Raw genomic sequence first — 13,669 nt, forward strand, 5'->3', positions numbered from 1 at the left:
TGTTTACAAATTTGCCATTGTGCACTGCTACAAAACAATATGCCCTGACGTATTTCACAACATTTCTGTCACTTCATACTGTTTTGTTATTTCCAGAGACTCTTTGGAAGTCTTCCTTGGCGCACTCTTTTCAAACTGAGTTCCTTAATATCGTATCTTACGATAGTTTAAAATCAGTATGGAAGCATCTTTGTCACATGAGAAAGGTAGCATGAAAAAAGGGCTGGCAGGGGTAGCGACAAGAAAGCAAGAAATGAAGACAGCCAGAGTTCCCAAGCGGTCGCCGATCCGAATACTAACGTTGTTGCTTATCATCGGTGGTCGGACAGGAACAGGTTTTTTTTTTTTTTTAATGTAGTTAGTTTTTGGAATTTAGCGCTCCTACAAAACAGTAGGCTCTGACGCATTTCAAGAGCACATCTGTCGATTCGCAGTGTTTCGTTATTTTCAACGAGTTCCTAGCACTCTTCGTCCGCGCTTTCTTGTTCAAACTGAGTTCATTACTGTAATTTCGCATCTTACGTTTAATACAGTAGTTTAAAATGCTTGTGGAAGCATCTTTGTCGCACCTGAGAGTTTGTATGAAAAGAGGGCTGGCAGGTGTAGTGACGTACAATCTAAAAAGAGAGAAGGAGCCAACAGCACCCGGTGTTCCCAGGCGGTCACCCATCCAAGTACTAACCGGGCCCGATGTTGCTTAACTTCGGTGATCGGACGAGAACCGGTGTATTCAACATGGTATGGCCGTTGGCGTCGTTATACTGTAGCTGCACGGCAGAAGAAGGCTTCGCCTCTCCTCCTAACACAAGCAATCGCTTTTTTCGGTGGCACATTTGACGCAAAGCACGTCCTTCCACCTCGAAGGCGACGCGCCGCCACGTGGGTCGGACGCACAACACAGCTGCTCGTTGCACCGCCTGTCATTCGTTTGGTTCGTGCGGCCTCCGACACTCGCGGGAGACGCACCTTGTTATCGTTATCCGGCGCAGGGCTTGCGCGCGGCCGGGCGGCTTGGGGACTCGCGGGGTGTGGCAGTGTCCTGCTGGACCGAGGGAAGCGTTCTCACCTGCCTGACACGCGTCGCGCTTCCAGATATTTGCGTAATTCGCACGGTGCATTCTCGGCTGTCCCCTTCCGTCCCGACTTGTCCCGACTTTGCTCGACTGCCGCTCGCTGCCGCTCGGGTCGCGGTCCGTAATGACAGCACAAGCACGAGAAACATCTGCGAGATGGGCGCGGGCCGAACCGGCGTGTCCGAGGCGCCGTGTGCGTCCGTTCGGAGCTACCAGAGCAGCTCTGTGCTGCGCCGTGCCGTGGAAAGGTGCGAAAACATGCACACAAGACACAGGCTGTTGGACAAAGTATCCCTCTCTTGTAGCGACGAAAGGTAAATTTTTGTTTACAAATTTGCCATTGTGCACTGCTACAAAACAATATGCCCTGACGTATTTCACAACATTTCTGTCACTTCATACTGTTTTGTTATTTCCAGAGACTCTTTGGAAGTCTTCCTTGGCGCACTCTTTTCAAACTGAGTTCCTTAATATCGTATCTTACGATAGTTTAAAATCAGTATGGAAGCATCTTTGTCACATGAGAAAGGTAGCATGAAAAAAGGGCTGGCAGGGGTAGCGACAAGAAAGCAAGAAATGAAGACAGCCAGAGTTCCCAAGCGGTCGCCGATCCGAATACTAACGTTGTTGCTTATCATCGGTGGTCGGACAGGAACAGGTTTTTTTTTTTTTTAATGTAGTTAGTTTTTGGAATTTAGCGCTCCTACAAAACAGTAGGCTCTGACGCATTTCAAGAGCACATCTGTCGATTCGCAGTGTTTCGTTATTTTCAACGAGTTCCTAGCACTCTTCGTCCGCGCTTTCTTGTTCAAACTGAGTTCATTACTGTAATTTCGCATCTTACGTTTAATACAGTAGTTTAAAATGCTTGTGGAAGCATCTTTGTCGCACCTGAGAGTTTGTATGAAAAGAGGGCTGGCAGGTGTAGTGACGTACAATCTAAAAAGAGAGAAGGAGCCAACAGCACCCGGTGTTCCCAGGCGGTCACCCATCCAAGTACTAACCGGGCCCGATGTTGCTTAACTTCGGTGATCGGACGAGAACCGGTGTATTCAACATGGTATGGCCGTTGGCGTCGTTATACTGTAGCTGCACGGCAGAAGAAGGCTTCGCCTCTCCTCCTAACACAAGCAATCGCTTTTTTCGGTGGCACATTTGACGCAAAGCACGTCCTTCCACCTCGAAGGCGACGCGCCGCCACGTGGGTCGGACGCACAACACAGCTGCTCGTTGCACCGCCTGTCATTCGTTTGGTTCGTGCGGCCTCCGACACTCGCGGGAGACGCACCTTGTTATCGTTATCCGGCGCAGGGCTTGCGCGCGGCGGGGCGGCTTGGGGACTCGCGGGGTGTGGCAGTGTCCTGCTGGACCGAGGGAAGCGTTCTCACCTGCCTGACACGCGTCGCGCTTCCAGATATTTGCGTAATTCGCACGGTGCATTCTCGGCTGTCCCCTTCCGTCCCGACTTGTCCCGACTTTGCTCGACTGCCGCTCGCTGCCGCTCGGGTCGCGGTCCGTAATGACAGCACAAGCACGAGAAACATCTGCGAGATGGGCGCGGGCCGAACCGGCGTGTCCGAGGCGCCGTGTGCGTCCGTTCGGAGCTACCAGAGCAGCTCTGTGCTGCGCCGTGCCGTGGAAAGGTGCGAAAACATGCACACAAGACACAGGCTGTTGGACAAAGTATCCCTCTCTTGTAGCGACGAAAGGTAAATTTTTGTTTACAAATTTGCCGTTGTGCACTGCTACAAAACAATATGCCCTGACGTATTTCACAACATTTCTGTCACTTCATACTGTTTTGTTATTTCCAGAGACTCTTTGGAAGTCTTCCTTGGCGCACTCTTTTCAAACTGAGTTCCTTAATATCGTATCTTACGATAGTTTAAAATCAGTATGGAAGCATCTTTGTCACATGAGAAAGGTAGCATGAAAAAAGGGCTGGCAGGGGTAGCGACAAGAAAGCAAGAAATGAAGACAGCCAGAGTTCCCAAGCGGTCGCCGATCCGAATACTAACGTTGTTGCTTATCATCGGTGGTCGGACAGGAACAGGTTTTTTTTTTTTTTAATGTAGTTAGTTTTTGGAATTTAGCGCTCCTACAAAACAGTAGGCTCTGACGCATTTCAAGAGCACATCTGTCGATTCGCAGTGTTTCGTTATTTTCAACGAGTTCCTAGCACTCTTCGTCCGCGCTTTCTTGTTCAAACTGAGTTCATTACTGTAATTTCGCATCTTACGTTTAATACAGTAGTTTAAAATGCTTGTGGAAGCATCTTTGTCGCACCTGAGAGTTTGTATGAAAAGAGGGCTGGCAGGTGTAGTGACGTACAATCTAAAAAGAGAGAAGGAGCCAACAGCACCCGGTGTTCCCAGGCGGTCACCCATCCAAGTACTAACCGGGCCCGATGTTGCTTAACTTCGGTGATCGGACGAGAACCGGTGTATTCAACATGGTATGGCCGTTGGCGTCGTTATACTGTAGCTGCACGGCAGAAGAAGGCTTCGCCTCTCCTCCTAACACAAGCAATCGCTTTTTTCGGTGGCACATTTGACGCAAAGCACGTCCTTCCACCTCGAAGGCGACGCGCCGCCACGTGGGTCGGACGCACAACACAGCTGCTCGTTGCACCGCCTGTCATTCGTTTGGTTCGTGCGGCCTCCGACACTCGCGGGAGACGCACCTTGTTATCGTTATCCGGCGCAGGGCTTGCGCGCGGCCGGGCGGCTTGGGGACTCGCGGGGTGTGGCAGTGTCCTGCTGGACCGAGGGAAGCGTTCTCACCTGCCTGACACGCGTCGCGCTTCCAGATATTTGCGTAATTCGCACGGTGCATTCTCGGCTGTCCCCTTCCGTCCCGACTTGTCCCGACTTTGCTCGACTGCCGCTCGCTGCCGCTCGGGTCGCGGTCCGTAATGACAGCACAAGCACGAGAAACATCTGCGAGATGGGCGCGGGCCGAACCGGCGTGTCCGAGGCGCCGTGTGCGTCCGTTCGGAGCTACCAGAGCAGCTCTGTGCTGCGCCGTGCCGTGGAAAGGTGCGAAAACATGCACACAAGACACAGGCTGTTGGACAAAGTATCCCTCTCTTGTAGCGACGAAAGGTAAATTTTTGTTTACAAATTTGCCGTTGTGCACTGCTACAAAACAATATGCCCTGACGTATTTCACAACATTTCTGTCACTTCATACTGTTTTGTTATTTCCAGAGACTCTTTGGAAGTCTTCCTTGGCGCACTCTTTTCAAACTGAGTTCCTTAATATCGTATCTTACGATAGTTTAAAATCAGTATGGAAGCATCTTTGTCACATGAGAAAGGTAGCATGAAAAAAGGGCTGGCAGGGGTAGCGACAAGAAAGCAAGAAATGAAGACAGCCAGAGTTCCCAAGCGGTCGCCGATCCGAATACTAACGTTGTTGCTTATCATCGGTGGTCGGACAGGAACAGGTTTTTTTTTTTTTTAATGTAGTTAGTTTTTGGAATTTAGCGCTCCTACAAAACAGTAGGCTCTGACGCATTTCAAGAGCACATCTGTCGATTCGCAGTGTTTCGTTATTTTCAACGAGTTCCTAGCACTCTTCGTCCGCGCTTTCTTGTTCAAACTGAGTTCATTACTGTAATTTCGCATCTTACGTTTAATACAGTAGTTTAAAATGCTTGTGGAAGCATCTTTGTCGCACCTGAGAGTTTGTATGAAAAGAGGGCTGGCAGGTGTAGTGACGTACAATCTAAAAAGAGAGAAGGAGCCAACAGCACCCGGTGTTCCCAGGCGGTCACCCATCCAAGTACTAACCGGGCCCGATGTTGCTTAACTTCGGTGATCGGACGAGAACCGGTGTATTCAACATGGTATGGCCGTTGGCGTCGTTATACTGTAGCTGCACGGCAGAAGAAGGCTTCGCCTCTCCTCCTAACACAAGCAATCGCTTTTTTCGGTGGCACATTTGACGCAAAGCACGTCCTTCCACCTCGAAGGCGACGCGCCGCCACGTGGGTCGGACGCACAACACAGCTGCTCGTTGCACCGCCTGTCATTCGTTTGGTTCGTGCGGCCTCCGACACTCGCGGGAGACGCACCTTGTTATCGTTATCCGGCGCAGGGCTTGCGCGCGGCCGGGCGGCTTGGGGACTCGCGGGGTGTGGCAGTGTCCTGCTGGACCGAGGGAAGCGTTCTCACCTGCCTGACACGCGTCGCGCTTCCAGATATTTGCGTAATTCGCACGGTGCATTCTCGGCTGTCCCCTTCCGTCCCGACTTGTCCCGACTTTGCTCGACTGCCGCTCGCTGCCGCTCGGGTCGCGGTCCGTAATGACAGCACAAGCACGAGAAACATCTGCGAGATGGGCGCGGGCCGAACCGGCGTGTCCGAGGCGCCGTGTGCGTCCGTTCGGAGCTACCAGAGCAGCTCTGTGCTGCGCCGTGCCGTGGAAAGGTGCGAAAACATGCACACAAGACACAGGCTGTTGGACAAAGTATCCCTCTCTTGTAGCGACGAAAGGTAAATTTTTGTTTACAAATTTGCCGTTGTGCACTGCTACAAAACAATATGCCCTGACGTATTTCACAACATTTCTGTCACTTCATACTGTTTTGTTATTTCCAGAGACTCTTTGGAAGTCTTCCTTGGCGCACTCTTTTCAAACTGAGTTCCTTAATATCGTATCTTACGATAGTTTAAAATCAGTATGGAAGCATCTTTGTCACATGAGAAAGGTAGCATGAAAAAAGGGCTGGCAGGGGTAGCGACAAGAAAGCAAGAAATGAAGACAGCCAGAGTTCCCAAGCGGTCGCCGATCCGAATACTAACGTTGTTGCTTATCATCGGTGGTCGGACAGGAACAGGTTTTTTTTTTTTTTAATGTAGTTAGTTTTTGGAATTTAGCGCTCCTACAAAACAGTAGGCTCTGACGCATTTCAAGAGCACATCTGTCGATTCGCAGTGTTTCGTTATTTTCAACGAGTTCCTAGCACTCTTCGTCCGCGCTTTCTTGTTCAAACTGAGTTCATTACTGTAATTTCGCATCTTACGTTTAATACAGTAGTTTAAAATGCTTGTGGAAGCATCTTTGTCGCACCTGAGAGTTTGTATGAAAAGAGGGCTGGCAGGTGTAGTGACGTACAATCTAAAAAGAGAGAAGGAGCCAACAGCACCCGGTGTTCCCAGGCGGTCACCCATCCAAGTACTAACCGGGCCCGATGTTGCTTAACTTCGGTGATCGGACGAGAACCGGTGTATTCAACATGGTATGGCCGTTGGCGTCGTTATACTGTAGCTGCACGGCAGAAGAAGGCTTCGCCTCTCCTCCTAACACAAGCAATCGCTTTTTTCGGTGGCACATTTGACGCAAAGCACGTCCTTCCACCTCGAAGGCGACGCGCCGCCACGTGGGTCGGACGCACAACACAGCTGCTCGTTGCACCGCCTGTCATTCGTTTGGTTCGTGCGGCCTCCGACACTCGCGGGAGACGCACCTTGTTATCGTTATCCGGCGCAGGGCTTGCGCGCGGCCGGGCGGCTTGGGGACTCGCGGGGTGTGGCAGTGTCCTGCTGGACCGAGGGAAGCGTTCTCACCTGCCTGACACGCGTCGCGCTTCCAGATATTTGCGTAATTCGCACGGTGCATTCTCGGCTGTCCCCTTCCGTCCCGACTTGTCCCGACTTTGCTCGACTGCCGCTCGCTGCCGCTCGGGTCGCGGTCCGTAATGACAGCACAAGCACGAGAAACATCTGCGAGATGGGCGCGGGCCGAACCGGCGTGTCCGAGGCGCCGTGTGCGTCCGTTCGGAGCTACCAGAGCAGCTCTGTGCTGCGCCGTGCCGTGGAAAGGTGCGAAAACATGCACACAAGACACAGGCTGTTGGACAAAGTATCCCTCTCTTGTAGCGACGAAAGGTAAATTTTTGTTTACAAATTTGCCGTTGTGCACTGCTACAAAACAATATGCCCTGACGTATTTCACAACATTTCTGTCACTTCATACTGTTTTGTTATTTCCAGAGACTCTTTGGAAGTCTTCCTTGGCGCACTCTTTTCAAACTGAGTTCCTTAATATCGTATCTTACGATAGTTTAAAATCAGTATGGAAGCATCTTTGTCACATGAGAAAGGTAGCATGAAAAAAGGGCTGGCAGGGGTAGCGACAAGAAAGCAAGAAATGAAGACAGCCAGAGTTCCCAAGCGGTCGCCGATCCGAATACTAACGTTGTTGCTTATCATCGGTGGTCGGACAGGAACAGGTTTTTTTTTTTTTTAATGTAGTTAGTTTTTGGAATTTAGCGCTCCTACAAAACAGTAGGCTCTGACGCATTTCAAGAGCACATCTGTCGATTCGCAGTGTTTCGTTATTTTCAACGAGTTCCTAGCACTCTTCGTCCGCGCTTTCTTGTTCAAACTGAGTTCATTACTGTAATTTCGCATCTTACGTTTAATACAGTAGTTTAAAATGCTTGTGGAAGCATCTTTGTCGCACCTGAGAGTTTGTATGAAAAGAGGGCTGGCAGGTGTAGTGACGTACAATCTAAAAAGAGAGAAGGAGCCAACAGCACCCGGTGTTCCCAGGCGGTCACCCATCCAAGTACTAACCGGGCCCGATGTTGCTTAACTTCGGTGATCGGACGAGAACCGGTGTATTCAACATGGTATGGCCGTTGGCGTCGTTATACTGTAGCTGCACGGCAGAAGAAGGCTTCGCCTCTCCTCCTAACACAAGCAATCGCTTTTTTCGGTGGCACATTTGACGCAAAGCACGTCCTTCCACCTCGAAGGCGACGCGCCGCCACGTGGGTCGGACGCACAACACAGCTGCTCGTTGCACCGCCTGTCATTCGTTTGGTTCGTGCGGCCTCCGACACTCGCGGGAGACGCACCTTGTTATCGTTATCCGGCGCAGGGCTTGCGCGCGGCCGGGCGGCTTGGGGACTCGCGGGGTGTGGCAGTGTCCTGCTGGACCGAGGGAAGCGTTCTCACCTGCCTGACACGCGTCGCGCTTCCAGATATTTGCGTAATTCGCACGGTGCATTCTCGGCTGTCCCCTTCCGTCCCGACTTGTCCCGACTTTGCTCGACTGCCGCTCGCTGCCGCTCGGGTCGCGGTCCGTAATGACAGCACAAGCACGAGAAACATCTGCGAGATGGGCGCGGGCCGAACCGGCGTGTCCGAGGCGCCGTGTGCGTCCGTTCGGAGCTACCAGAGCAGCTCTGTGCTGCGCCGTGCCGTGGAAAGGTGCGAAAACATGCACACAAGACACAGGCTGTTGGACAAAGTATCCCTCTCTTGTAGCGACGAAAGGTAAATTTTTGTTTACAAATTTGCCGTTGTGCACTGCTACAAAACAATATGCCCTGACGTATTTCACAACATTTCTGTCACTTCATACTGTTTTGTTATTTCCAGAGACTCTTTGGAAGTCTTCCTTGGCGCACTCTTTTCAAACTGAGTTCCTTAATATCGTATCTTACGATAGTTTAAAATCAGTATGGAAGCATCTTTGTCACATGAGAAAGGTAGCATGAAAAAAGGGCTGGCAGGGGTAGCGACAAGAAAGCAAGAAATGAAGACAGCCAGAGTTCCCAAGCGGTCGCCGATCCGAATACTAACGTTGTTGCTTATCATCGGTGGTCGGACAGGAACAGGTTTTTTTTTTTTTTAATGTAGTTAGTTTTTGGAATTTAGCGCTCCTACAAAACAGTAGGCTCTGACGCATTTCAAGAGCACATCTGTCGATTCGCAGTGTTTCGTTATTTTCAACGAGTTCCTAGCACTCTTCGTCCGCGCTTTCTTGTTCAAACTGAGTTCATTACTGTAATTTCGCATCTTACGTTTAATACAGTAGTTTAAAATGCTTGTGGAAGCATCTTTGTCGCACCTGAGAGTTTGTATGAAAAGAGGGCTGGCAGGTGTAGTGACGTACAATCTAAAAAGAGAGAAGGAGCCAACAGCACCCGGTGTTCCCAGGCGGTCACCCATCCAAGTACTAACCGGGCCCGATGTTGCTTAACTTCGGTGATCGGACGAGAACCGGTGTATTCAACATGGTATGGCCGTTGGCGTCGTTATACTGTAGCTGCACGGCAGAAGAAGGCTTCGCCTCTCCTCCTAACACAAGCAATCGCTTTTTTCGGTGGCACATTTGACGCAAAGCACGTCCTTCCACCTCGAAGGCGACGCGCCGCCACGTGGGTCGGACGCACAACACAGCTGCTCGTTGCACCGCCTGTCATTCGTTTGGTTCGTGCGGCCTCCGACACTCGCGGGAGACGCACCTTGTTATCGTTATCCGGCGCAGGGCTTGCGCGCGGCCGGGCGGCTTGGGGACTCGCGGGGTGTGGCAGTGTCCTGCTGGACCGAGGGAAGCGTTCTCACCTGCCTGACACGCGTCGCGCTTCCAGATATTTGCGTAATTCGCACGGTGCATTCTCGGCTGTCCCCTTCCGTCCCGACTTGTCCCGACTTTGCTCGACTGCCGCTCGCTGCCGCTCGGGTCGCGGTCCGTAATGACAGCACAAGCACGAGAAACATCTGCGAGATGGGCGCGGGCCGAACCGGCGTGTCCGAGGCGCCGTGTGCGTCCGTTCGGAGCTACCAGAGCAGCTCTGTGCTGCGCCGTGCCGTGGAAAGGTGCGAAAACATGCACACAAGACACAGGCTGTTGGACAAAGTATCCCTCTCTTGTAGCGACGAAAGGTAAATTTTTGTTTACAAATTTGCCGTTGTGCACTGCTACAAAACAATATGCCCTGACGTATTTCACAACATTTCTGTCACTTCATACTGTTTTGTTATTTCCAGAGACTCTTTGGAAGTCTTCCTTGGCGCACTCTTTTCAAACTGAGTTCCTTAATATCGTATCTTACGATAGTTTAAAATCAGTATGGAAGCATCTTTGTCACATGAGAAAGGTAGCATGAAAAAAGGGCTGGCAGGGGTAGCGACAAGAAAGCAAGAAATGAAGACAGCCAGAGTTCCCAAGCGGTCGCCGATCCGAATACTAACGTTGTTGCTTATCATCGGTGGTCGGACAGGAACAGGTTTTTTTTTTTTTTAATGTAGTTAGTTTTTGGAATTTAGCGCTCCTACAAAACAGTAGGCTCTGACGCATTTCAAGAGCACATCTGTCGATTCGCAGTGTTTCGTTATTTTCAACGAGTTCCTAGCACTCTTCGTCCGCGCTTTCTTGTTCAAACTGAGTTCATTACTGTAATTTCGCATCTTACGTTTAATACAGTAGTTTAAAATGCTTGTGGAAGCATCTTTGTCGCACCTGAGAGTTTGTATGAAAAGAGGGCTGGCAGGTGTAGTGACGTACAATCTAAAAAGAGAGAAGGAGCCAACAGCACCCGGTGTTCCCAGGCGGTCACCCATCCAAGTACTAACCGGGCCCGATGTTGCTTAACTTCGGTGATCGGACGAGAACCGGTGTATTCAACATGGTATGGCCGTTGGCGTCGTTATACTGTAGCTGCACGGCAGAAGAAGGCTTCGCCTCTCCTCCTAACACAAGCAATCGCTTTTTTCGGTGGCACATTTGACGCAAAGCACGTCCTTCCACCTCGAAGGCGACGCGCCGCCACGTGGGTCGGACGCACAACACAGCTGCTCGTTGCACCGCCTGTCATTCGTTTGGTTCGTGCGGCCTCCGACACTCGCGGGAGACGCACCTTGTTATCGTTATCCGGCGCAGGGCTTGCGCGCGGCCGGGCGGCTTGAGGACTCGCGGGGTGTGGCAGTGTCCTGCTGGACCGAGGGAAGCGTTCTCACCTGCCTGACACGCGTCGCGCTTCCAGATATTTGCGTAATTCGCACGGTGCATTCTCGGCTGTCCCCTTCCGTCCCGACTTGTCCCGACTTTGCTCGACTGCCGCTCGCTGCCGCTCGGGTCGCGGTCCGTAATGACAGCACAAGCACGAGAAACATCTGCGAGATGGGCGCGGGCCGAACCGGCGTGTCCGAGGCGCCGTGTGCGTCCGTTCGGAGCTACCAGAGCAGCTCTGTGCTGCGCCGTGCCGTGGAAAGGTGCGAAAACATGCACACAAGACACAGGCTGTTGGACAAAGTATCCCTCTCTTGTAGCGACGAAAGGTAAATTTTTGTTTACAAATTTGCCGTTGTGCACTGCTACAAAACAATATGCCCTGACGTATTTCACAACATTTCTGTCACTTCATACTGTTTTGTTATTTCCAGAGACTCTTTGGAAGTCTTCCTTGGCGCACTCTTTTCAAACTGAGTTCCTTAATATCGTATCTTACGATAGTTTAAAATCAGTATGGAAGCATCTTTGTCACATGAGAAAGGTAGCATGAAAAAAGGGCTGGCAGGGGTAGCGACAAGAAAGCAAGAAATGAAGACAGCCAGAGTTCCCAAGCGGTCGCCGATCCGAATACTAACGTTGTTGCTTATCATCGGTGGTCGGACAGGAACAGGTTTTTTTTTTTTTTAATGTAGTTAGTTTTTGGAATTTAGCGCTCCTACAAAACAGTAGGCTCTGACGCATTTCAAGAGCACATCTGTCGATTCGCAGTGTTTCGTTATTTTCAACGAGTTCCTAGCACTCTTCGTCCGCGCTTTCTTGTTCAAACTGAGTTCATTACTGTAATTTCGCATCTTACGTTTAATACAGTAGTTTAAAATGCTTGTGGAAGCATCTTTGTCGCACCTGAGAGTTTGTATGAAAAGAGGGCTGGCAGGTGTAGTGACGTACAATCTAAAAAGAGAGAAGGAGCCAACAGCACCCGGTGTTCCCAGGCGGTCACCCATCCAAGTGCTAACCAGGCCCGATGTTGCTTAACTTCGGTGATCGGACGAGAACCGGTGTATTCAACATGGTATGGCCGTTGGCGTCGTTATACTGTAGCTGCACGGCAGAAGAAGGCTTCGCCTCTCCTCCTAACACAAGCAATCGCTTTTTTCGGTGGCACATTTGACACAAAGCACGTCCTTCCACCTCGAAGGCGACGCGCCGCCACGTGGGTCGGACGCACAACACAGCTGCTCGTTGCACCGCCTGTCATTCGTTTGGTTCGTGCGGCCTCCGACACTCGCGGGAGACGCACCTTGTTATCGTTATCCGGCGCAGGGCTTGCGCGCGGCCGGGCGGCTTGGGGACTCGCGGGGTGTGGCAGTGTCCTGCTGGACCGAGGGAAGCGTTCTCACCTGCCTGACACGCGTCGCGCTTCCAGATATTTGCGTAATTCGCACGGTGCATTCTCGGCTGTCCCCTTCCGTCCCGACTTGTCCCGACTTTGCTCGACTGCCGCTCGCTGCCGCTCGGGTCGCGGTCCGTAATGACAGCACAAGCACGAGAAACATCTGCGAGATGGGCGCGGGCCGAACCGGCGTGTCCGAGGCGCCGTGTGCGTCCGTTCGGAGCTACCAGAGCAGCTCTGTGCTGCGCCGTGCCGTGGAAAGGTGCGAAAACATGCACACAAGACACAGGCTGTTGGACAAAGTATCCCTCTCTTGTAGCGACGAAAGGTAAATTTTTGTTTACAAATTTGCCGTTGTGCACTGCTACAAAACAATATGCCCTGACGTATTTCACAACATTTCTGTCACTTCATACTGTTTTGTTATTTCCAGAGACTCTTTGGAAGTCTTCCTTGGCGCACTCTTTTCAAACTGAGTTCCTTAATATCGTATCTTACGATAGTTTAAAATCAGTATGGAAGCATCTTTGTCACATGAGAAAGGTAGCATGAAAAAAGGGCTGGCAGGGGTAGCGACAAGAAAGCAAGAAATGAAGACAGCCAGAGTTCCCAAGCGGTCGCCGATCCGAATACTAACGTTGTTGCTTATCATCGGTGGTCGGACAGGAACAGGTTTTTTTTTTTTTTTAATGTAGTTAGTTTTTGGAATTTAGCGCTCCTACAAAACAGTAGGCTCTGACGCATTTCAAGAGCACATCTGTCGATTCGCAGTGTTTCGTTATTTTCAACGAGTTCCTAGCACTCTTCGTCCGCGCTTTCTTGTTCAAACTGAGTTCATTACTGTAATTTCGCATCTTACGTTTAATACAGTAGTTTAAAATGCTTGTGGAAGCATCTTTGTCGCACCTGAGAGTTTGTATGAAAAGAGGGCTGGCAGGTGTAGTGACGTACAATCTAAAAAGAGAGAAGGAGCCAACAGCACCCGGTGTTCCCAGGCGGTCACCCATCCAAGTACTAACCGGGCCCGATGTTGCTTAACTTCGGTGATCGGACGAGAACCGGTGTATTCAACATGGTATGGCCGTTGGCGTCGTTATACTGTAGCTGCACGGCAGAAGAAGGCTTCGCCTCTCCTCCTAACACAAGCAATCGCTTTTTTCGGTGGCACATTTGACGCAAAGCACGTCCTTCCACCTCGAAGGCGACGCGCCGCCACGTGGGTCGGACGCACAACACAGCTGCTCGTTGCACCGCCTGTCATTCGTTTGGTTCGTGCGGCCTCCGACACTCGCGGGAGACGCACCTTGTTATCGTTATCCGGCGCAGGGCTTGCGCGCGGCCGGGCGGCTTGGGGACTCGCGGGGTGTGGCAGTGTCCTGCTGGACCGAGGGAAGCGTTCTCACCTGCCTGACACGCGTCGCGCTTCCAGATATTTGCGTAATTCGCACGG

General features: G+C 51.3%; 10 non-coding genes across 10 annotated transcripts; all 10 read right to left on the reverse strand.

Annotated features, from left to right (window-relative positions):
* Nucleotides 1–633: 633 nt before the first annotated feature.
* Nucleotides 634–752, reverse strand: LOC126323198 (5S ribosomal RNA). The gene has a single exon (XR_007559388.1). It is a non-coding gene; the product is annotated as a 5S ribosomal RNA (ribosomal RNA).
* Nucleotides 753–2,028: 1,276 nt separating this feature from the next.
* On the reverse strand, nt 2,029–2,147 carry LOC126323200 (5S ribosomal RNA). Its single transcript, XR_007559389.1, has one exon. It is a non-coding gene; the product is annotated as a 5S ribosomal RNA (ribosomal RNA).
* A 1,276-nt stretch (nt 2,148–3,423) lies between these two features.
* On the reverse strand, nt 3,424–3,542 carry LOC126323201 (5S ribosomal RNA). The gene has a single exon (XR_007559390.1). It is a non-coding gene; the product is annotated as a 5S ribosomal RNA (ribosomal RNA).
* Nucleotides 3,543–4,818: 1,276 nt separating this feature from the next.
* Nucleotides 4,819–4,937, reverse strand: LOC126323202 (5S ribosomal RNA). The gene has a single exon (XR_007559391.1). It is a non-coding gene; the product is annotated as a 5S ribosomal RNA (ribosomal RNA).
* Nucleotides 4,938–6,213: 1,276 nt separating this feature from the next.
* LOC126323203 (5S ribosomal RNA) lies at nt 6,214–6,332 on the reverse strand. Its single transcript, XR_007559392.1, has one exon. It is a non-coding gene; the product is annotated as a 5S ribosomal RNA (ribosomal RNA).
* Nucleotides 6,333–7,608: 1,276 nt separating this feature from the next.
* Nucleotides 7,609–7,727, reverse strand: LOC126323204 (5S ribosomal RNA). The gene has a single exon (XR_007559393.1). It is a non-coding gene; the product is annotated as a 5S ribosomal RNA (ribosomal RNA).
* A 1,276-nt stretch (nt 7,728–9,003) lies between these two features.
* On the reverse strand, nt 9,004–9,122 carry LOC126323205 (5S ribosomal RNA). Its single transcript, XR_007559394.1, has one exon. It is a non-coding gene; the product is annotated as a 5S ribosomal RNA (ribosomal RNA).
* Nucleotides 9,123–10,398: 1,276 nt separating this feature from the next.
* LOC126323207 (5S ribosomal RNA) lies at nt 10,399–10,517 on the reverse strand. Its single transcript, XR_007559396.1, has one exon. It is a non-coding gene; the product is annotated as a 5S ribosomal RNA (ribosomal RNA).
* Nucleotides 10,518–11,793: 1,276 nt separating this feature from the next.
* Nucleotides 11,794–11,912, reverse strand: LOC126323234 (5S ribosomal RNA). The gene has a single exon (XR_007559421.1). It is a non-coding gene; the product is annotated as a 5S ribosomal RNA (ribosomal RNA).
* Nucleotides 11,913–13,189: 1,277 nt separating this feature from the next.
* On the reverse strand, nt 13,190–13,308 carry LOC126323208 (5S ribosomal RNA). The gene has a single exon (XR_007559397.1). It is a non-coding gene; the product is annotated as a 5S ribosomal RNA (ribosomal RNA).
* Between the last annotated feature and the right edge of the window lie 361 nt (nt 13,309–13,669).

Source organism: Schistocerca gregaria, unplaced genomic scaffold (assembly GCF_023897955.1).
Source record: "Schistocerca gregaria isolate iqSchGreg1 unplaced genomic scaffold, iqSchGreg1.2 ptg000854l, whole genome shotgun sequence".
NCBI classification, from domain to species: domain Eukaryota; kingdom Metazoa; phylum Arthropoda; class Insecta; order Orthoptera; family Acrididae; genus Schistocerca; species Schistocerca gregaria.